This window comes from Gracilinanus agilis, chromosome 1, assembly GCF_016433145.1.
Source record: "Gracilinanus agilis isolate LMUSP501 chromosome 1, AgileGrace, whole genome shotgun sequence".
Lineage (NCBI taxonomy): Eukaryota > Metazoa > Chordata > Mammalia > Didelphimorphia > Didelphidae > Gracilinanus > Gracilinanus agilis.
Genome location: NC_058130.1, coordinates 673142685 through 673167125, shown reverse-complemented (window position 1 = coordinate 673167125; position 24441 = coordinate 673142685). Strand labels below are relative to the sequence as shown.

Here is a 24441-nt window from a genome sequence, read left to right as displayed (position 1 = left end):
CAACTTTAGCAAAGTTGCAGGATACAAAATAAATGCACATAAATCATCAGCATTTCTATATATTTCCAACACATCACAGCAGCAAGAGGTAGAAAGAGGTTAAAATCACCCTAGACAACATAAAATACTTAGGAATCTATCTACCAAAACAAACACAGGAATTATACGAACACAACTACAAAACACTTTCCAAACAATTAAAACTAGATGTAAACTATTGGAAAATCATTGATTGCTCTTGGGTAGGATGAGTTAACATAATAAAAATGACCATTCTATCTAAATTAATTTACCTATTTAGCACCATACCTATCAAACCACCAAAAAACTTTTTCTGAATTAGAAAAAACTATAACAAATTTCATTTGGAAGAACAAAAGATCAAGAATATCAAGGGAAATAATGAAAAAAAAAAGTGAAGGAAGGTGGCCTAGCAGCACCAGATATTAAGCTATACTATAAAGCAGCGGCCACCAAAACAGTATGGTACTGGCTAAGAGACAGAAGGGAGGGATCAGTGGAATAGACTTAGGGTAAGTGATGTCAGCAAGACAGTGTATGATAAACCCAAAGAGCCCAATTTTTGGAACAAAAATTCACTATTTGACAAAAACTATTGGGAAAATTGGAAAACAATATGGGAGAGATTAGGTTTAGATCAATATCTCACACACTACACCAAGATAAATTCAGAATGGGTGAATGACCTGAATATAAAGAAGGAAACTATAAGTAAATTAAGTCAACACAGAATAGTATACTTGTCAGATCTATGGGAAAGGGAAAAATTTTAAACCAAGCAAGAGTTAGAAAAAATTACAAAATGTAAAATAAATAATTTTGATTATATTAAATTAAAAAGGTTTTGTACAAACAAAAACAATGCAACCAAAATCAGAAGGGAAACAACAAACTGGGAAAAAGTCTTTATAACAACAAACTCTGACAGAGGTATAATTACTCAAATATACAAGGAGCTAAAGCAATTGTATAAAAATCAAGCCATTCCCCAATTGATAAATGGGCAAGGGACATGAATAGGCAATTTTCAGATAAAAGAAATCAAAACTATCAAAATAAGCACATGATAAAGTGTTCTAAATCTCAAATAATTAGAGAAATGCAAATCAAGTTCTATAGGAACTACTTTCTCTTCTTCCTTCATTCAGAACCAAGGATTTTCATAGGGTTCAGACCCATCTCCCTGTCCTAGGGTGGCTGAAGTATCCCCTGAGAAGCTGTAAGAGAGGAATCTAGGTGTGAGGGAAACTGATATGAGACCTGAGCCCCACCATAAGCTGAGAAAAAGCAAAAGAGTTTATACAAAAAGAGACTTTCTAGGAAGGCCCTGAGACTACACATTTGCATCAAAAATTGACATCTATTGGTTAGAGGTGACTGAAGATACCTCAGTGAAGAAGCTCAGGAACTTATAATGCCACCTCCTCGGCCTGTAACTTATCATAAATTAACACATGATGTTTCAGATATCCTGATACCATAACTATCTTGGAAGAAAACATTCAATATGAATATGGCTTATCACTGTTTAGTTAAAACAAAGCTTCTTCTCCTAAGATAACTGACAGCTCATCTGGGGAAAAGAGAACACAAGAATATAAAGTTCCAGATAAATATGCTATTCTCAAAGTTGCTGCAAATATTCCTTCCCCAGAGGAAAAGGAACTGTGGCTACACAGCATGAGAGATTTCCAAACAGAATTCAGGAAGATGTTGGTTTCACTTATAGATAGCACAGAAACTGTTAGCACTGAACCCAGATGCAACTAACTTATTTTAAAAAGCAAATGCGTCCTTGGTTGAGGATGACAATGACAGAGGGAATGAAGCTGCTCTGAATAATTTATAGAAATGAGATTGTCTGAGAACAGAGCTGTGAAAGTATTTGTCTCTATACCATGTCAAAACACAGTCCATGGAGTGGTTGATAGAATTTGTAGATTTAACTGCAGAAATTTATTAGAAGTGGGGGGAAGGAGGAAGAAAGATCATCACCTCTTCCTTTCAAGCTTCTGGTGGACCTCTACAGAAACAGACATCATGGATGAGGCAAGGGACATCCTCAAAAAGATTAGGAAAAGAGAAGTTTGGCCAGATTCACATGCTGTCAGTGCCCTGATACCGATGGGAATTGCTGAAAAAGAAGGAATAGATGTACTCCAAAGTAAACAACAACCAGCAAAACAAAGATTAGGAATGGCTACCAGGAGCCCTAAAGTCTATGCCAGAACATAAGGAAATTAAATGAGATGGCCCTAGCATTCAAGCTATCTTTGACAACTCAGGCCTGTAGCTAGGACTAATTCCTAAGACTCTGTTAGCATTTTAAGAATGAAAACTCATTAAAGAATATACAGTGGATAAATCACCCTAGAATTTAGGATCTGCCATGCTACAATTCACAAAAACAAAAGATATGGGACTCTTTGACACAGTTATAATTATACCAGTTTTAAACCTCATTGCTTTTTTTTTTTTTAATTGAGACCAGTTTATAAGACAGTATATTTCAAAAAAAAATAACCACTTTTTGTTGAAAAATTAAATGATAAAATCATCTCTTAAGAATGTTAAGTAAGCTCTGAAGTTTGACCTCAAACTCATCAGACTGTCAATGTTAAAAAAAAATGAAAACATATTGCAAGGGGTGCAGAAAAACAGGTATATTAATAAAAGAATAACTAATATTTATATAGCTTTAAGATTTGCAAAGAGCCAAACTTATGTTATGTGATTTCATTTAATCCTCCCAACCATTCTATGGAGGTAGGTGCTATTATCCCCATTTTACAAATGAGGAAACTGAGGCTGAGAGAAGTTATATGACTTTTCCCAGGGTGACACAGCTATCGTGTCTGAGGAAGAATCTGAACACAAGTCTTCCTGACTCTGAGTCCCACGCTCTTGTTTACTGAGTGACCTACCTTTCTAATATTAATGCACTAATACATTAACAAACTGTTGATAGAGCTGTGAATTGGTCAATTCATTCTGCAAAGCAATTTAAAACTATGCCCCCCCCCTCAAAAATACTAAAAAGTAGATTATCTTTGACCTGGCAATATCAGTATTAGCCCTATACCTAAAGAAATCAAAGAAAAAGGAAAAGGATCTATATATTTACGAAAAGATTTATAGCAATTCTTCATGCAGAAGCAAAGAACTAGAAAATAAGGAGGTGTCCATCAATTGGGATACAACCGACCAAATTATGGTATATGAAAATAATAGATACTATAGTTCCATAAAAAATAATGAAAGAAAGGATTTCAGGGAAATCTATAAAAGACTTACATGAACTGAGAAATAGTAAAATGAGCAGAATAAGGAGAACAATGTAACAATAACAATGTAAAAACAACTTTGAAAGATTTAAGAATTCTGATCAATTAAATAACCAATCATAACTAAATATATATTATGTTTATTATCCTCAAGATTACTTTTTCTTTTAATTCTAAATTTTACAAAACCAAATATAACAAATATTTCCATACACAAAGAAGATTGTACATAAGTGAAATACAAATTTCTTATATGTTTAGCTTACTTTTCCTTATATTTACATAATAAGAGACCTATATATAAGTGTCCTAGCCCCTCCTCGCCCTTCCCACATCATATAATACTATCCAGGAGACCAGCATGTTCATACAAATTAAAACTTTCATGTTTTTGCATTTCATTTCACTGTTTGGAGGAAACATTCACAATTTATTCTTCCAGAATTAATTCTGTTAACTATGTATATAAATGCTCTCTTGGAACTACTCATTTCACTATTCATTATCTTATGTATTTCTTTTCAGGGTTTGTTTGTTTGTTTTTTCATTAGCCTGCTCATATACAGTATTCTATCATGATCATATACCACAATTTTTTTAGCCATTCCCCAATTTATGGGCATGCCCTCAATTTCCCATTCTTTGTATTCTAATACTATATTAAATAATATTGGTGATAATGGGCATTCTTTGTTCTCACTCTCTCTTTCCTCTCCCTTCTTGGAGATGGTAACAAAGAACAAAGATGATGCTATTGACCTTCCAGCAGTAAAGGCACACATTATAAATTGTCTTCCTAAAAATGGTAAAGAATTTGTAGTGTTTATACCAGTGGTGGGCAAACTGCGGCCCCCTGAAAGGGTCTATCCTGCTGGGACATTATTCCTAATCTGACGAATACAATGTGAGTAGAATACAATACAATGAAATTTCAAAAGAGTTGTCAGTTGACTGACAGATGAGCATTTCCTTTCCTTTCCCCCTCTCTTTAAAAAGTTTGCCCATCCCTGGTCTATACCATATTCTCTTACAATATCAAAGGTATATATTTATAGGATGGTTGTAATAAGCATTAAGACTGCAGCCTGAGGTCATAAAACACAATAAAGGCCTCACAGATCTAACTAGGAACCAATTTTCTAAACAGTTCAGTTACCAACTAAAATTGTCTATAAAATTAAGGTCTATCAAATATATATTTTCTCAACCATTTCCTATTATAAATTTGAAGATAGATTTCAAGTGAAAATAGTCTGGCTCCAAACTAAACAAACCAGACCTGGGTTGACTAGAGTAAGTTCTCCCCACTCCACAGTCACTAGTTTATCCAGGTCTAACTTCCTATTCCTCTCTCCTATAAAGAGACAAAGATATAAAGTAGTGAACTATGAAGCAGACCCCCTTCCCCTACTCCTTGGAAGCTAGGCCTTGTACTCCCTACTGTTAACTACTGCCTCTCCTTCACACTTTCTAGGGGTTTATTTTGCAAAAAGGTCTTTAACTTCTTTTGTAAAAACTTTGTTCTTGCAGGCTCCTGTCATTCTGAGGACCGAAGACCTATGTGATCCAAAATTCTTCCTCTTAGACCTACAATGTTGAGCTTAGACACTACAGCAGAAAAGGAAAGAGGAGGGAAGGGTTAGAGCTTGGGTATTATTTGCTGCTGCTGTTGAAATTAGTCAAAACTTGAGACATTTCCCTTCATCCCCTCCCTTCCCTCAGTTTATATCAGCAGAAATCTATAATATGAATTGAGGTCAACATAAATAAATTCAACCCCTGAAAATTTTCATTAAAACATAATTCCACAATATGATGCCATGAGAATTTGTTCTTTATTAAATTCAGCCTTAAGAGATGTATTTATTACATGCATATAATACAGACAGTAGAAGATATGCAGTTATATGGGAAGGCATATACATGGGCATCTTGGCATAATGAAAAGGGCACTGGAATAGCAATCAGGTGATCTAGGTTCCAAACCTAGCCAATTGTCTTGCAGACAATACAAATTTAATAAATGTAAAGGAGGAAGAGCACCGGGAATGGCAAAAACCCATAAGCAAGACTGTCAACAACATAGAAAAGAAACATTATTAGTGAGCCTACCAACATGGAGCAAAGGGCACAAAATGTGATTCTAAATGCTGCTAGAAAGCTCATAAAGGGGAATAGAGTATTGTGGATGTAAAAAAGGGGAGGAGGAGGAGGAGAGAGGGAGCTTCATTTGGTAACTTTCTATTTTAATTATTATTCTAACTAGGTATTGAGCTCAGTGGTTTCAGCATAAGCTATCAATGCCTTGAGACAAAAACTTAATTGGGATACCCTTCTCTTACTCCTTAGGACTCTAAAGTATACACATTTAATAAGTGCCTACTATAAGCAAGGCCTAGGTATCCAAAGACAAAACATAGTCCCAGTCCTCGGGGAAAGTAAGAATCTAAGAGTAAGATAACAAGTGTTTATTTGTAAAGTGCCAACTATGTGTCAGGCACTCTGAAAGCATTGAGAATATAAAGGAAGGCAAAGACAGTCTCTGCTCTCAAGGAATTCAGTCTCATTAAAGAGAACATGCAAAAAACTATGTATAAGACATATACAGAATAAGTTGGAAATAATCCCTAGAGGGAATGCACTAGCATGAAGAGGGATGAGGAAACACTTCTTGTAGATGGTGGAGTTTTAGCTGAAGATGTAGACAAGGAACAATATTCCAAGCATGGGGGGCAGTCAGTAACTCCCCACAACAATTGGAGGAATATAGGTAGGTGGTCAATGTCAATGGATCACAGAGGAAGTGTTAGAGGTACAAGAAGTCTGGAATGGTAGCAGGGGCCAAGTGATGAAAGTCTTTGAATAATATAGTCTCTTTCATATCTAATGCTCAAATTGCGGGGGGGGAGCCCCTGCTGTTTATTGAAAAGGAGAGGGACAGAGTCAGCCTTGCAATACACTCTGAGTAAAAGCACATATTAATTATAAGACACTATTCTTTCAGCAGATAACTTTAGACTCTTCCAAAGTTTAAAATTCTTTCACTGCAACTTTTTTCACATAATAGTTTCCTCTTTGGACAGGTCTTATTCATTCATCAGTAAGAATAATGGATATGACACTATACTAAGATAGTTTCCGTGTCAAAGTCCTATACTGTGTAGCCCATCCACTTTCACCATAAATAAATTTAAGAGACGGAATGAACTATGGATGAAGTTGCACATGCAGGCAAAGGAATACCTAAGGGTGAATGAACCTTTACTCCAATGAGCAACCAAAGAAAAGACAATCTGAGCCCTGGGGATTGGTCTTTAACAGAAATGTTCTTCAGCTACAGTTCAAACATAAAAATCAATCTTCCAAAGTCTTCCTGTGAACAAAAGGAACACAAACACAGTTCTTGCAACTTAGTCCCAAAAGACAATGAAGTAAGAAGTGCATCAATGTGGAACTGCCCTAAGCTCCTAAGCTCCCTAAGTTCTTTTGCAGCTGAGATTGAAGTCCCCCAACTACAAAGGAAAAGCAGGTGCCTAAAGCACTGAGTCGACAAGCAGACAAGAACTGCCAAGAGCAAATGCTGGCAGGCTTAATATTTGACAGCAGCAGTGGGGATTCTGGCTGGAGAGAAAGAGATTTAACTTTTGGTGTGCCTAATACTAGGGTAAAATCATCCAGTCACAATCCTCTCCACAATACAAAACTACTTTGATGCAAATTCAAATATGGAATGTAATGGTTCAAAAGAGGAGCAAGTTTTAAGGTGAAGCAAAAAGCTAGGTATTTTGAAGTATTTAAGGTAAAAACCTGAAATGGCACCAACCAATTCTGGGTCAGCCATCCTGATATGGATAACTGAAATTGACAGATTCAACAAACAGAAATATTTGATTAAGCTATTTGCATATGCGTTACTTGTTATATGTATATGTATTTTATGTGTGTATATGTGCTTGTGTATGTACACGTGTACACACACACACACCCTACCCATTTTTTCAGATCTAAGGAGCAAGTTTCATAATTCCCATGAATCAAGTTCTGGTTCTCCCAGCAACAATCTCTCCTACTCTAAAAGCTTGATACCTCCCTTATTCCACTTACACAAAACCAACTACAAATATAAAGAATATACAAGTCTTCAATTGGATACACTCTTAAGTTTCCCCATAGGCAAGGATTTTGTCTAATTCTTCTCTAAATCTCTAAAAGAGGTGATGAGGAAGAATGGGAGAACAGTACCTCAGACATATATGACACTTTAACAGTTTGCCAAAGTATTTTTTGCATAACAGTTACTCAGCAAATGTTATGCTATCTTGAACTGAAATAGGAAAATTAAATGATCTGGTTTCTCTACTTTAAATTACTGTCACTCTTTGATGAACACCTCACTAAAAAGAACATTATTCCAAATGTTAAAAATAAATTTAAGAGACAGGTAAATGGCTCAGTGGATACAGCCAGGCCTGGAAATGGGAGGTCCTGAATTCAAATCTGCCGGTATATTAGCTCTGTGACCTCAGGAAAGTCTCTTAAGCCCAAATGCTCAGCCTTTACTGCAAACCCAATACTTAGTATTGATTCTAAGACAGAAGGTAAGGGTTTGTTTTTAAAAAAAAGAATTTAAATATAGCACTTCACAGATTATGATGCTTTAATAATACATTATTTCCTCTGCTAAGAGCAATAGGATATAAGACCAAAAAAAAAAAAAAAAAAGTCCAGATTTGTTTTTTATACTGTGATAATTTCTTTATTTAGTAAGATCAAATCTTTTCATGAGAAAATCCAAAAAAGCTGGCTAAATGTTCCTGAAATATTTTCTCATCATAGAGACCATCATCAGTGCGTATAGTTAAACTAATCAATTATTTATACACAATACCAATCTAATTTCCTTATATGAATGCTCAATTACTTTTTCCTTGCATTAGTCATTTTCACAACTCTTTTAGTCAGTTAACGCTAAAGTATATCTTTGCACCAAAAACATAAAAAGTAAAATCATTTCTAAAATTATTCTGTAAATCCTAGAACAATCAAAGCAATATTTACATAATGTACAGATTTTCTCTAAAAAATTAAAATATAACTGATTTGTAACTTCAAAAAATACTCTTTTGAATTCTAGAAGGAAGAGATTCAAAAATTCACATTCTATCTTATGAAGAAATGGTGCCAATTCAGAGGTCATTACATTCAAAGCAGACTAGGGTGGAGAATGTAGGTGTTGGAACAATGTAAAATTTGTAGAGAGACTCCACAGTCATACAAAGTGGGGTAAGGCATGCCAAATCCTTCAAAAACCTCAAAAGCACTTAAAAAGGAAACTACTTGGCTTCCACACTAAGGAAACAAATAGAAAGGGGAAATGCATTTCACACTGCAGTTTAACAATTCAAAAATGCCAGGAAAAATGTCATTGCCTAATGACAGAAGAGAAAAAGTACAAACATAAAACAATGCTCAAGAAAGCCAATTACAGAGGGGGAGGAGGAAAAAATATGAGTAAGCAACAGAAAAGAAAAAAGAAATTACAAGCAATAGCTTCTATCCAGGTAATGAACAAAGAGCAAATGAAACAGAGGGGGACCAAGGAACACAGGGTAAAGGTAAAAGGCTGGAGGAAAATCTATTGGGCATCAACTGAGAAAAAGAAGGCAGGAGTTGCAATAATGTTATCTGACAAAGCCAAAGTAAAAATAGATCTAATTAAAAGAGATAGGGAAGGTAACTACATCCTGATGAAAAGCAGTATAGACAATGAGGAAATATCAGTACTCAACATGTATGCACCAAATGGTATAGCATCCAAATTTCTAAAAGAGAAATTAGTGGAGCTCAAGGAGGAAATAAATGAAACTATACTAGTGAGAGACCTGAACCTTCCTCTATCAGATCTAGATAAATGAAACCAAAAAATAAATAAGAAAGAGGGGTAAGAGATGTGAATGAAATCTTAAAAAATCTGAGTTAACAGATATGTGGAGAAAAATAAATAGGGACAATAAGAAATACACCTTCTCTTCAACAGCACATGATGTATTTGCAAATATTAACCATGTCCTACTGCATAAAAACATGACAAACAAATGCAAAAAAGCAGAAATAATAAATGCAAACTTTTCAGATCATAAAGCAATAAAAATAATAATTAGTACATGGAGAGGCAAACCAAAAATTAATTGGAAATTAAATATGATTCTCCAAAATCAGTTAAAGAACAAATCATAGAAACAATCAATAATTTCATTGAAGAGAATGAAAATGATGAGACATCATATCAAAACCTATGGGAGGCAGCCAAAGCAGTACTCAGGGGGAAATTCATATCCTTGAGTGCATATATTAACAAATTAGGGAGGGCAGAGGTCAACGAATTGGGCATGCAAATAAAAAAAACTAGAAAGCAAGGAAATTAAAAATCCCCAGATGAAAACCAAATTAGAAATCCTAAAATTAAAGGAGAAATTAATAAAATTGAAAGTAAAAGAACTATTGAATTAATAAATAAGAGCAGAAGCTGGTACTTTGAAAAAAGAAATAAAATTGACAAAGTACTAGTCAATCTAATAAAAAAAAAGGAAAGAAGAAAACCAAATTAACAGTATGAAAGTTGACCTTACCTCTAATGAAGAAGAAGTTAAGGCAATCATTAAAAACTATTTTACCCAATTATATGGTAATAAATACGACAATCTAGGTGAGATGGATGAATATTTACAAAAATATAAATTGCCTAGATTAACAGAAGAAGAAAGAGAATACTTAAATAATCCCATATCAGAAAAATAAATTGAACAAGCCATCAAAGAACTCCCTAAGAAAAAATCCCCAGGACCAGATGGATTCACAAGCGAATTCCATCAAGCATTCAAAGAACAAATAATCCCAATATTATACGAACTCTTTGACATAATAAACAAAGAAGGATTATACAAAATTCCTTTTATGACACATATATGGTACTGATTCCAAAGCCAGACAGGTCAAAAACAGAAAAAGAAAACTACAAACCAATCTCCTTAATGAACATAGATGCAAAAATCTTAAATAGAATACTAGTAAAAAGACTACAGCAAGTGATCATGAGGATTATTCATTATAATCAGGTGGGATTTATACCAGGAATGCAAAGATGGTTCAATATTAGGAAAATCATCCACAGGATTGACCATATCAACAAGCAAACCAACAAAAATCATATTATCTCAATAGATGCAGGAAAAACTTTCGACAAAATACAACACTCATTCTTATTGAAAACACTAGAAAGTATGAGGTTTCCTAAAAACAATAAACAATATACAGCTAAAAGCATCTGCAGGCATCATATGCAATGGGGATAAATTAGAAGCCTTCCCAATAATATCAGGCATGAAAAAAGGATGCTCAGAATCACCTCTATTATTTAACACTGTACTAGAAACAATAGCAGTAGCAATTAAAGAAGAAAAAAGAAATTGAAGGTATTAGGCAATGAGGAGACCGTGCTATCACTCTTTGCAGATGGTATGATGGCCTACCTAAAGAATCCTAGAGAATCATCTAAAAATCTAGTGGAAATAATCAACAACTTTAGCAAAGTTGCAGGATACAAAATAAACCCACATAAATCATCAACATTTCTATATATCTCCAACACATCACAACAGCAAGAGATAGAAGAAGAAACACAATTTAAAATCACCCTAGACAATATAAAATACCTAGGAATCTATCTACCAAAACAAACACAGGAATTATACAAACACAACTACAAAACACTTTCCTAACAATTAAAACTAGATCTAAACAATGGTAAAAACATTAATTGCTCATGGGTAGAACGAGATAACATAATAAAAATGACAATCCTACCCAAATTAATTTACTTACTTAGTGCCATACCTATCAAACTACCAAGAAATTTTTTTACTGAATTAGAAAAAACTATAACGAAGTTCATTTGGAAGAATAAAAGCTCAAAAATAGCAAGGGAAATAATAAAAAAAAAATGTGAAGGAAGGTGGCCTAGCAGTACCAGATCTTAAACTATACTATAAAGCAGTGGTCATCAAAACAATATGGTACTGGCTAAGAGACAGAAGAGAGGATCAGTGGAACAGGCTTGGGGTAAGTGACCTCAGCAAGACAGTCTATGATAAACCCAAAGAGCCCAGCTTTGGGGACAAAAATTCACTATTCGTCAAAAACTGCTGGGAAAATTGGAAAACAGTATGGGAGAGATTAGGTTTAGATGAACATCTCACACCCTATACCAAGATAAACTCAGAATGGGTGAATGATTTGAATATAAAGAAGGAAACTATAAGTAAATTAAGTCTACACAGAATAGTATACCAGTCAAATCTTTGGGAAAGGAAAGATTTTAAGACCAAGTAAGAGCTAGAAAAAAATTACAAAATGTAAAATAAATAATTTTGATTACATTAAATTAAAAAGGCTTTGTACAAACAAAACCAATGCAACCAAAATTAAAAGGGAAGCAACAGACTGAGAAAAAAATCTTCATTAAAAAAAAAACAAAACCTCTGGCAAAGGTCTAATTACTCAAATTTATAAGGAGCTAAATCAATTGCACAAAAAATCAAGCCATTCCCCAATTGATAAATGTGCAAGGGACATGAATAGGCAATTTTCAGGTAAGGAAATAAAAACTATCAATAAGCACATGAAAAAGTGTTCTATCTTATAATTAGAGAATTTCAAATTAAAAAAAACCTCTAAGGTTCCACCTCATGCCTATCAGACTGGCTTAATATGACAGCAAAAGAAAGTAATAAATGTTGGAAGGGATGAAATTAAATGAGGGGATGCCCTTCGATTGGGGAATGGCTGAAGAAATTGTGGTATCTGTTGGTGATGGAATACTATTGTGCTCAAATGAATAATGAACTGGAGGAATTCCATGTGAACTGGAATGATCTCCAGGCATTGATGCAAAATGAAAGGAGCAGAACCAGGAGAACATTATACACAGAGACTGATATACTGTGGTACAATCAATGTAATGGGAGTTCTCTATTAGCAGCAATGGAATGATCCAGGACAACTCTCAGGGACTTATGAGAAAGAACAGTATCCACATTCAGAGGAAGATCTCTGGAAGCAGAAACACAGAAGAAAAACAACTGCTTGATCACATGGGTTGATGGGGATATGATTGGGGATATTGACTCTAAAAGATCACCCTAGTGCAAATATCAATAATATAGAAATAGGTCTTGATCAATGACACATGTAAAACCCAGTGCAACTGTGGATAGGCTATGGGAGGTGGGTGGGAGGAGGGGAAGGAAAGAACATGAATCATGTAACCATGGAAAAATTTTCTTAATTAATCAATAAAAAAAGAAAAAGAAAAGAAAAATATTCTAAATTAATCAATTAAATAAAATTTTCCCAAATAAATAAATGGAACAATTCTCAAGCAGTATTTCTTTTTATAAATATCCAATTAAAACAAGATATTGTGGTGTAAATGACAAAAGAATCAGAACCCATTAACTTTTTTAAAACTCAGTAAATAATATTTTACCTATAACCCAAATTAAAGCTATGTATCTTTATTAAAACAGTGCATTTAAAACTCAATAAATGAGACTAAGGGTACCCCAGACAACTAAAATCTCAATCTGCAAAATTACATATTAATACAGTAGTACTTTGCTTCTTGGAAGAACAGAATGTACATTCTATGCATAAGCATTATTAATTATGTTTACTGTTTAGGAAACTGCAATCTGAGAATATTTTTAATACTAGTGTTTCTGATAGGGCAGTCAGGTGTTTACTTTTTATATCAGTCAACCACATTCAGTCAAACAACAAACACTGGGTAAATAAAGAAGGCAAGACAAATACCTGCTTTCAAAGAGCTCCCAGCCTAACAGAAGAGACAACATGGAAACTATGCAGATATAAGATAAACTAGAAATACAGAACAATGGGAAGGAATAATTCCGGTTCTATGATTCTAAGTTCAAATAATCTAATAACTTGACATTAAAGCATTATTTTACAACAATCCAAAAGAGATGTTGTCTTGGTTGCTAACATGTTAACTTGGGTCACTATGAACCAGGAAAGCAAAGAGCACTGCTGCCACCTGGTGGGATTTTTCTTGCTATCTCAAAGAATAGAGTGTTTCTAGGAGCAAAAACTTCCAAGACTTCATCTCTGTATGCTTTAGCTTCAGCTTAATTATAAAATGGAGGTTATAACAGCACCTACTTTGCAGGGTTGTTGGGATGATAAGATAATATATTATTTGTAAAAGTACATTAAGCAAGGTACATGTTTAATAAATGTTTAATCCCTTCTTCCTCCCCCTTCGATGATCCATGCATGATCCTACTAGTCCATACAAGTACCATAACCAGACCCTACTCTTCCTCTGGTAGTAACCCTTCAAATTTCTGGAATAAAGTCTAGAAAGAAATAAACCAACTCTGAAAGACTAGCCTTACATACCAATAAAGTGACCAGGAAGACACTGGACTGTGTGACTTTAATCAGAGAATCAGGGTTCTCAAGCCAAAAATGGTGTCGGAGTCTTTCCAGTCCTACTCATCAATTTTAGATGAAAAAAATTAAAACCCTGAGAATAAAAGTGACCTGAGTGAGGCCATGTTACTGATTAGCATAAGGACAAGTTTCTTCTGTAGGCCTTAGGTTTCTCACCTATAAAATGAAGCTACTGGGAAAAGTTAAACCACAAAAATTGCTCTTTTTTAAAAATTTAACTTAGAATATTTTTCTATGGTTACATGATTCATGTTCTTTCCTTTCCCTCCACCCAACCCTCTCCCACAGCCAACGAACAATTCCACAGGGTTTTACATGTGTCATTGATCAAGACCCATTTACATATTATTAATATTTGCACTAGGGTGATCATTTAGTCTACATCCCCAAACATATCCCCATCAACTCATGTGACCAAGCAGTTGTTTTTCTTCTGTGTTTCTACTCCCAGAGTTCTTTCTCTGGATGTGGATAGCATTCTTTCTCTTAAGTCCCTCAGCCTTGCTCTGGATCCTTGCATTGCTGCTAGTAGAGAAGTCTATTATATTCGTTTGTGCCACCATGTCTCTGTATATATAATGTTCTCCTGGTTCTGTTCCTTTCATTTTGCATGAATTCCTGGAGATCATACCAGTTCTAATGGAATTCCTTCAGTTCATTATTCTTTTGAGCACAAAAGTATTCCATCACCAACAGATAACATAATTTGTTCAGCTATTCCCCAATCAAAGGGCATCACCTGATTTTCCAATTTTTTGCCACCACAAAGAGCACGGCTATAAATATGTTTATACATGTCTTTTTCCTTATGATCTCTTTGGGGTATAAATCCAGCAGTGCTATGGCTGGATCAAAGGGCAGGCAGTCTTTTAAAGTCCTTTGGGCACAGTTCCAAATTGCCTTCCAGAATGGTTGGATCAATTCACAACTCTATCAGCAATGTATTAATATCCCAATTTTGCTATGTCCCCTCCAACATTTATTACTTTCCTTTACTGTCATATTAGCCAATCTGCTAGGTGTGAGGTGGTATCTCAGAGTTGTTCTGATTTGCATTTCTCTAATTATTAGAGATTTAGAACACTTTTTCATGTGCTTATTGATAGTTTTGATTTCTTTATCTGAAAATTGCCTATTCATGTCTCTTTCCCATTTATCAACTGGGGAATGGCTTGATTTTTTGTACAATTAATTTAGCTCCTTATAAATTTGAGTAATTAGATCTTTGTCAAAGATAAAAATCCCTCTTTCTGTCGAGGATACCAAGATTCATAACATGGTCAGTCTCCTGTTCAAAGATCCTCACTCTAATCAATTCCTAAGTGTTTATTCAACCTCCACAAGAATATCTCCTCCCTTTCTAGCTCCTCTAATTTATTTATGATATTCCCTTTTATTCCTGAATCCAGAACCCATTTACTGGTAATATTTATGAGACAATGGTCTATACCAGAGGAGCTAAAGTGGGATAGCAAAACATAGAACCAGATCAAAATGTAATTGGGAAATTTTTAACAAAATAAAAATATAACACAGATAATTTTAATTTGTGGTTTTCTAAGTCAATATGCACACTACAGGAATCCTTTTCTATGTGAGTTTGACACCACTGGCCTCTACTTAATTTCTAACACATTGTTTTTCAGTGTTTCCAGCAGTTGTGTTGGGTTTTTTTAAGTACAACTTTTTAAAAATTAATATAATGTATTATGTAATGTAACATAATATAGTAAGATATATGTAATAGAACAATAGCATACATATGATTTGTTATAAATATGTAATAAACTATAGTATGTTTATCCAAGATAAAAAAAAATTTCTCACATGAGCTATGTTTAAAAATGTATGCCTCATTCTTTCCCTACCTTCCTCCCCAAGAAAGTGGTTTTTATTGAATGAATCTTAACCACAATAGTTGGGGTCTTTGGACTTTTGAACAGGTTCATTTGCTTCTTTATATTGTATACCTAAGTCTGTCCCCAATTTCTTAATCAATACAAAATCATTTTGGTGATTATATTGTTTTTACAATAGTTCCATTTTTTTAAACACTTAACTTCTTTATTAGAATAGATACAAAGTATTGACTTGAAGGCAGAAAAGCAGAAGAGCTAGGCAGATGGAGTTAAGTGACTTGCCCAGGGTCACAAAGCTAGGAAATATCTCAGGCCAGGCCAGATCTGAACCAGGATCTCTCCAATCCAGGCTTGGTGCTGCTTCATCTGCTCTTAAAAATGATTTTTATTATACTATCTTGTTATTACACCAACATCATAACTTCCCTCAGGAACCTTTTATCTCTCCTCTCCCAGAGAGCAATGCTATATAATAATATTTTAAAAGAAAAAAATGTCAGAAATCAGCAAAACTGATAGCCTTAAAAAAATATGCAATGTACCATATCTGTGGGCTTCTGACCTCTACAAAGGGTGGAGTGGGGAGATGTCTTCTCATATCTCTTCATTTGATCCTTCTCTGTAATTTTGCAACATTCCCTTTTGATTGTTTCATGCTTGTTCTTTCCAATTAAATTACTGTAGTCATGAGGTATACTGTTTTCTTGGCTCAGCTTATGTATGGCACTCTATAAATGTGATCTTTCCATGCCTCTCTATATTGATCATATTTGTCATTTTTTACAGAACCTTAATACTCCTTTAAATTAATCAAAATATGTTTTAGTCATTCTCCAATAGAAATTCTTTCCTTTCATAAGTATTGCTATAAATGGTCTCTTATAGGAGTCTTCTTATCATTAGTAGCCTCCTTAGGGTATTAGTTTAGTAATAGAATCTTTGGGTGAAAGGGGAAGGATGTTTTAGATACTGTATATGCATATTTCCAAACTTCCTAAAGCTTCCTAATTTCAAAAGTTCCTAACTTCCAAATTTCCAAGGCTTCCTAAAATGATAGTACTGATTTGCAACTCCACCAGCAAAGCACCATTGTGTCAAATCTTCCCTCAACCCTTCCTATTTCTATTTTGTGTCATCTTTACCAATTTTTTTTATCAAAATCCTTTCTTTCTGACCCAGTAACAACTCTAGGGCAGAAGGGTAAGGTCTAAGCAATTGGAGTTAATGGGGTTAGTGACTTGCCAAGGTCTCACACAATTAGGAAGTACTTGAGGCCACATTTGAATCCAGATCCTCCCAACTCCTGGCCTGGCACTCTATCCATTGTGCTACTTAGTTGCCTCCCTTCTTTGCCAATTGGGTGGTTGGGATTTGTTGCACTTCTCTTCGTTATTGGTAATTTAGAACATTATTTCATTTAGTAATTAATATCTGGCAATATTTTTGACAATAGTTTGTTCATAACCTTTGACTACTTCTCTACTAGGGATTGGAGTTGAGTCATAGATAGATAGGTATCAAGATCTATAAATATAGATAGACACATATACTTCTATACATATATATTTCTCATATGTGTGATATATATGTGCTCATTGTTTATGTATCTTAGATACCAAATCCTTATTTAAAAAAACTGATCCAAAGATTTTCTACCTTTTGACTGCTTCTTCATACTAAGAAATCTAATATTATTTCTGTACATTTTAAGTCCTACATAATCAAAGTAATCTATATTTTGTAATTGCTTCTATATCTTGGTTAAGAACACATCTCCTACTCACAGCTATGAAAGGAATAAAATTTGCTTTTCTTCTAAATTTTTAATGAAATGAACTTTAATATTAATGTCATGAGTCCATTACTGTATATTATGGAATTTAGTAGAAAGTATACCTAACCCTAATTCTGCCAAACTACCTTCCAGTTTTCCCAGAAGTTTTTATTGGACTGCTTTTCTAAGTTTTTCTGTAGTGATTTGGAATAAAATTTCCCTTTCTATTATTGCATCCAATGGATTTTAATTATCATTTCTTAAATAACTCCAAAATCTATATATCCAGCCCTAATCTCTCTTCTGAAATCCTGTCCCACACCACCAACTGACCACACCACCAGCAAGACATCTCTATGTGAAAAGACCCTAGGCATCTCCAACTTAGTATGTCTAAAAGAGAGCTAGGCTTTTTTCCTCTCTGCCTCAAAACTCTCCCATGTTCTGAACTTCTCTCTTATTGAATAATTCATCATCCTCCCAGTCTCTCAAGTTCACAATCTTGGCATCCTTCTCAATTCCTCACTCTTACTCTCCCCATATCCAATCAATCAATTTCCAAAGCCTGATATTTCTACCTTCACATTTCTGGTATATATCCTCTTCTCTCACTCACATAGCTTGTTATGTCTTCATCATTTTCCCCTAGTTTATTGTGATAGCCTTCTAAGTGGACTTGTTTCTTACCAAAGCTAGCCTCTCAACCTATTCAAGAAATCCCATTCCATCTCTTCCAATAGATTTCTACCTCTGTCACCCCCATTCTCTTACTTAAGTTTCAATCTCTCCCCCTCTACTGACTCATTTTCTACTACCTTTAAACACACAGATCACTTCCTGCATTCTGAAAAACCCTCATTTGATCCTTCCACCCCAACTAACTATTCTCTTACATCTGATATGCCCTTTACGGCCTTCCCCAATCTTTTAAATGCAATGCCTTCTCCCTGTTAATTATTTCCTCTTTGTCCTATATATAGCATGACACATATATTTGCATACATATTTCTACCCCATTACTATAAGTTCCTGGAGGGCAGGGACTCTTTTGTTTCTATTTGCATCCCAGTGCTTAACACTAGGCCTGGAACATGGTACTGATTGTTTTTCCCTACCTCAAGTCTCTCCCCATTCTAATCCACCCTGTAATGAGCTGCAGTGAGTTTCCTAACATATGGATCTGACCATGTCACTCTCTTGTTCAATCAACCTCACTGGCTCCCTATTACTTCCAAGATCAAAATCTAAATACTCTCTTTAACAATTAAGGTTCTTCATAAACTGGACCCTTTGACAATTTCAGTGACACATGGGAAAATATGTGTGAACCAATGCAGAATGGCATGAGTAGAATTTATACAATAACAACACTACAATGATCAACTTGATCCTAAAGGGCCAATGATGAAGCATACTACTCACTTACTGACGCAGAGGTAATGGACTCAGGGTACAGAGGAAGATCTATTTTTTGTGGACAGGACCAAATATGAGAATCTGTTTTTCTTGACTATGCATCTATGTTACACTTTTTCTCAGTGGTCGGGTGGAAGAATTAGAGAAAAATCCATTTTTATTCATTTAAAAATGTAATACAAATTACAATTTTTTGAAATGTCACCATCCTACCTTTCTAGTGTTCTCACTCTTTCCTCCTCTCTGTGTAGTTCATAGTCTAGTAATACCAGGCTACTTACTGTTCTTAGAAAAATTCATTTCATCTCCTTTCTCTGACTTTGTACTAGCTATTTTACATGCCAAAAATGCTCTCCCTCTTCACATCCCAGCTTAAATGCCACTTTCTTCAGGAGCTTTTCCCAGTCCCCCTAACACTACTAAGGTTACTTTCTTTCTACTCTGTATCTAAGAGATATCTATTTATTTAAAGATTATCATTCCCATTAGTATATAAGCTCTTCCTTGCTTTTGCCCTTCTATTACCATTGCTTAGAAAAGTTCCACTAACATAGTAAATTCTTAACAAATTAATTTCTCTAAGCCCATCCCTTTTCCTACCTTCTCCTATTTCTTGTCCAGGGCACCATCATTCTTCTGTTTGTCCAAGTTCCAATCTTGAAATCATTCTTTAATTTTTGATCTCCATCACCAGCCCCCATATCTAATCATTTACAAAGTTTACAAATGATTACAAATCATTTACCAATTCCATCTCCTCAACATCTCTTGTGTTCTTCTCTCCATTCATAATGTAACTGTTCTAGTTTAGGCCCTCATGAATCCTCACAGGAAATATTAAAATTGCCTAATTTGTCTCCCTATATCCAGCTTCTCCCTTTCAAATCCATCGTACCATAGTTGTCAAATTTTTATTCCTAAAGAACATGCCTGACCAAGAAGTCCTTTCTACTCAAGAATCTTCACCAACTCCCTAATGCCTCTGGGACAAAATACAAATATCTATGACTGTAAGAGAAACCTTGCACAGAAGGGGCTTTTGGAATGTTACAGAGAGAGAGAGACTTGAATGACAGGAGAGTCAGTTGGAAGGAACAGCAGAGAATTCTGGGGAAAAAAGAATTGTAATGGGAGACGGAGTTTCTGGACCCTGAATTGGAAGGAGTTCATACCTCATCTCAGGATTTGAATCCCCTGAATATCTGAGGATTTTACAACCTTTTCCTTATACCTCAAACACCTATGATTGCAACTTGTTCTCCTGGACAACAAACTTAAGAGGGCTGGCTGAACACTTACAGTGGCTTGAGGGGTTTTGCCCAGAAAGCATGCTGAGCCAGCCCTGAAGAAGACTTCTCTCTCTGTGCCAACTATATAAAGACAATTACAACCTGTCATTTCTAGATTAGGTTAGCAACGTAGGAAGGAAGGAGGAATCAAGAATGCTTTCTGGCCAGAGCTTTTTGGCAAAAGAGACTCCAAACCACTTTGGTTTTAAATTAAGGCATTCCTCTTCCCACTCTCCAAATCCCTTCCTTGAACCTGTTCATTAAACCATCCTTTTGCTTGTTAACTACATGGAGTCAGATAATCCTTTGGGAGGAAAGGGCTAGAAGGGGAGGAGTTTCCTTAGGGGAGGAAGAGCTCTTTAACCTCAAGTTTTTTCAAATCTTGGGGTGCCCGTCATTGCTCTTCTCCTAGCAGGGGTTGGCCAGGAGAGACATTTGGATAAGATGAGGCATAAAGCAAAGTCCTGACCAAAACCTAAATCCAAATTCCTTCAATGTCTTATCCAGGTACAGACTCCTGCTTGCTCTTTTACAGTTACCATATCCTATACTGTCAGGAAGGAAGGGGTTTTCCCTTAAGGTCAACTAGTCAATCCACCTCCCTTTCAGTCCTTCTTAAAACTTCTATCTCTCCATCAAAGATCCAATCTAGTAGAGAGAGCAACCATCAGCACTCTGCCCAGATGGGAACAGTTTCCCGAGGGGTTAATTCATTAACCCACTCAAACCAACCTACAAACCCATCACACCAGGGATTCTCCTCCTATCCTTTTAACAATGACTGACATATAAACTCTTCAAAATCTCATTCCATCCTATCTTCCCAATATGATTCCATATTATCTCCCTCTCATTCTAGCAAAAACTGATCTACCTGACATTCCATATATGTCTAGAATGTTCCTCTTCCTCACTTCTACCTCTTGGAACCCTCAGTTCCCTTCATATCTTAGTTGAAGATACAAATCCAACAAGAGTCCTTTTCTGATTTTCCCAGTTGTAAGTACTCTCCCCTACTTTAAAAAAAAAAAAAAGAAAAGAAAAGAAAAAATTATTTTGTATATATTTGTGTGTATTTTGTGTATTTCCTCATCTGTCTATAAGATGTCCTCCGAGCTGGTCTCCATACTCAATACAACATAAGCTTTTGGGGAGTTTACACTGGGGAACTAATTCATTTTTGTCTCTGTATCCAAAGCACCTATCACAATATCTAGCAAATAAAAGGCATCTAATGTGCTTGTCAATTTAATGTTCATCAAGTTGAACTGAACTGAAAGAGATGGTTGGCTAGTATATGTGCTGCCAAAACAAGCACTGAAAGACATGGTTTGGGAAGATCTAGGAAAAAAGAGCAGTGATTACAAAGAGCAATTACAATTCATGACAGACTAACTTGATTTCCTTTTTTGATAGTATTACCAAAAGTGGCAGATCAGGGGAATTCTATAGTTATAATTTATCTAGATTTCAGCAAAAGATTAATAAAGTAACTTGAGCTCCTCATATGGAAAAGATGGAGAGTTGTGGGAAAGACAATAGTACAATTATGTTTAGAACTAAACAATTAAACTCAAAGAGTTCTCATTAATTTTTTATGTCAACTTTTTAATAAATATCCAATAGAATGCCTTCCCATCTCTATCCCACAGATCTACATTTGGATTTATTCTAATATTGTTATTAATGATGTGAGTAGCAGAATGGACTTCATCCTTATAAAATCTTTAGATATACAAAGCTGGGAAGGATAAGTAACCCAAAAGATGATAATCAGGACACAAAAAGATTTTGATGGGTTAGAATAGTGGGCTGAATATAGTAAGATGAAATTCATTAGGGATGAATAGAAAAGTTTGTATTTAAGTTAAAAAACTCAAGTTCAAGATGAGCAATGCATAGATTGGGAAGGAGGGTATTGTGAGGATGGAGCATAACTAAGGTGGAACATCAAGAGATAGGCACTAGGATAATAATTTAGAGAGTAAAAAAAGCTTCTTCCCAAAGCATTTCCAATAAGTCAACCCTTCCTCTCTTGCCAAATTAGACTTGTAAAGCAATATTATATCCTTAACTCTCACAGAGCCTTAATGACTAGGCCTCCTTTTCCCCTTGCTAGTGTTGCCCAGGAATCAGCTACTTATTTCCTCCCCTGTCCAACCTAACGCTGGTCAATGTATGGCCCTTGCTCCCCTACTAAGGTTGCCCCTTGAGCCGTGAAGTGTGTTTCCCCCAGAAAGACAGGAGCACAGGCTTCATGGTTAAATAAAAGCATCATTGATCTAGAGGTGGAAGGGATCTCAAGAGTCTAGCATTTGGGGCTTATCCAGTCCTAGAAAGCAAAAAGGAAGCAGGGAGCCTTGGGGTCAGACTAGGAAGGATAACACGCCCTTGATGCTACTGAGGGGCTCTTAGGCCAGGCAGATCTAGCTGCTGTGACTGAGTTGAACCTCTCTGCTGAGTGGTAAATAACTCTTCTGCCTAAACTTTGCCATGCTAAGTCTAAAAATGGTACCCCAAACTGAATACAATACTCCATATGTTGCCTAACCACGGTAAAATGTAAAAAAGATGATCACCTACTTCTTCCTAGAACATATATCCTATTGGTGTGGCTGAAAATTACATTTATTTTTGTGGTTGCTAAATCAAAACACTGAGTCACATTGAAATTGTTCTCCACTAAAACACCCAGATCCTTTTCAAGTTGCTATCTTAGTCATACCTCAAGCATCTTGTACTTCTGAAATGGTTTTCTGAACTCAGGTTTAAGACTTCATATTAATCTCTACTGAACTTAATTTTATTTGAATAGGATCAATCTTTTATTTTATGAAGATCTTTTTTTAAAATACTATGTCCTTCAAGTCAAGTACAGAACAAATAAAGGTAAAGAATAGTCCTTATTCTCAGGAAGCACTGTCTCACAGGAACCACATGAAAAGAATTATGTATAAACAAGATTTTGTTGTTGTTCAGTCGTTTCTGTCTGTCAGTCTGACTTGACTCTTCATGATTCCATTCAGGGTTTTCTTGACAAAGATTCTGAAGTGGTTTGCCATTTCCTTCTCCAGCTCATTTTATAGATGAGAAAACTGAGGCAAACAAAGGACTTGCCCAGGGTCCCATGGCTAGTAAGTGTGTGAGGCTAAACTCGGGTTTTCCTGACTCCAGGCCTGGTGATCTATCCCTTACACCACTTAGCTGCCCTATATACAAGATATATGCAGATTAAACTGAAGGTAATCATTTTGTAAAAGATATTTTAGCTGAGATTTAAAGGAAACCAGGGAATCTAGCAGGCAGAGGTGAGGAGAGAGAACATGTCCTTTGATCCATCAATACCACTACTGGGTTTTTGTATCCCAAAGAGATAAGAAAAATGGGAAAGGTTCTGTTTGTACAAAAATAGTTATAGCTGCACTTCCTGTGATGGCAAAAAATTGGAAAATGAGGGGGTGTCCCTCCTTTGGGGAATGACTAAACAAACTGTGGTATATGATGGTGATGGAATACTATTGTGCTATAAGGAAGGATGAACTGCTTGATTTCTATAAGAATTGGAAAGACCTACATAAACTGACATGGAGTTAATAAGCAGAACCAGGAGAACACTATACACAGTAACTAAAACATTTTGGGGTGATTAAATATGATTGACTCTGCTACTAAGAGCAATGCAATGATCCAGGACAATTCTGAGGGACTTATGAGAAAGAATGCTACCCACATCTGGAGAAAGAACTGTGGGAATAGAAATCCAGAAGAAAACATCATTTGTCACTTGTCTGTATGGGTATATGATTTGGGGTTTTTGGTTTTAAAAGATAACTATTACAAAAATGAATAATATGGAAATAGGATTTGAATGATAATGAAAAAAAAGAAAAGAAAAAGTGAAAAAAAGAAAATGCTTTGCAAACACTGAAGTACAATACTGTACACACTTTAGCTTTTATTAGTATCCTGTTGTACTGGATTCCCACATTTTTCTCTTCTTTAACACCTCAGAACTAGCTCTCTTAATATCATAAGCCTATATGGTTTAGAGCAGTGATAGACAATTATTCTTATATCTTCTGTCTTAGAATTGGTACTAAGGATTGGTTTCTAAGCAGAAGAGTGATTATGGCTAGGTATTTCGGTTTAAGTTACTTGCCCAGGGTCACAAAGCTAGGAAGTATCATGGACCGCAGTTTAAGAAACCCTGTTAGACAAACCTACTCCAAAGAAAGTTTTTGTCTTATCCCTTTCACATACATGCA

The 24441-nt window shown here is 35.3% G+C and overlaps 1 protein-coding gene across 1 annotated transcript in view; it reads right to left on the bottom strand.

Annotated features, from left to right (window-relative positions):
• The window catches only part of NSMCE2 (NSE2 (MMS21) homolog, SMC5-SMC6 complex SUMO ligase), a 260060-nt gene that overhangs the window by 228909 nt on the left and 6710 nt on the right, over positions 1-24441 (bottom strand). The gene's annotated exons all lie outside the window — the stretch shown is intronic.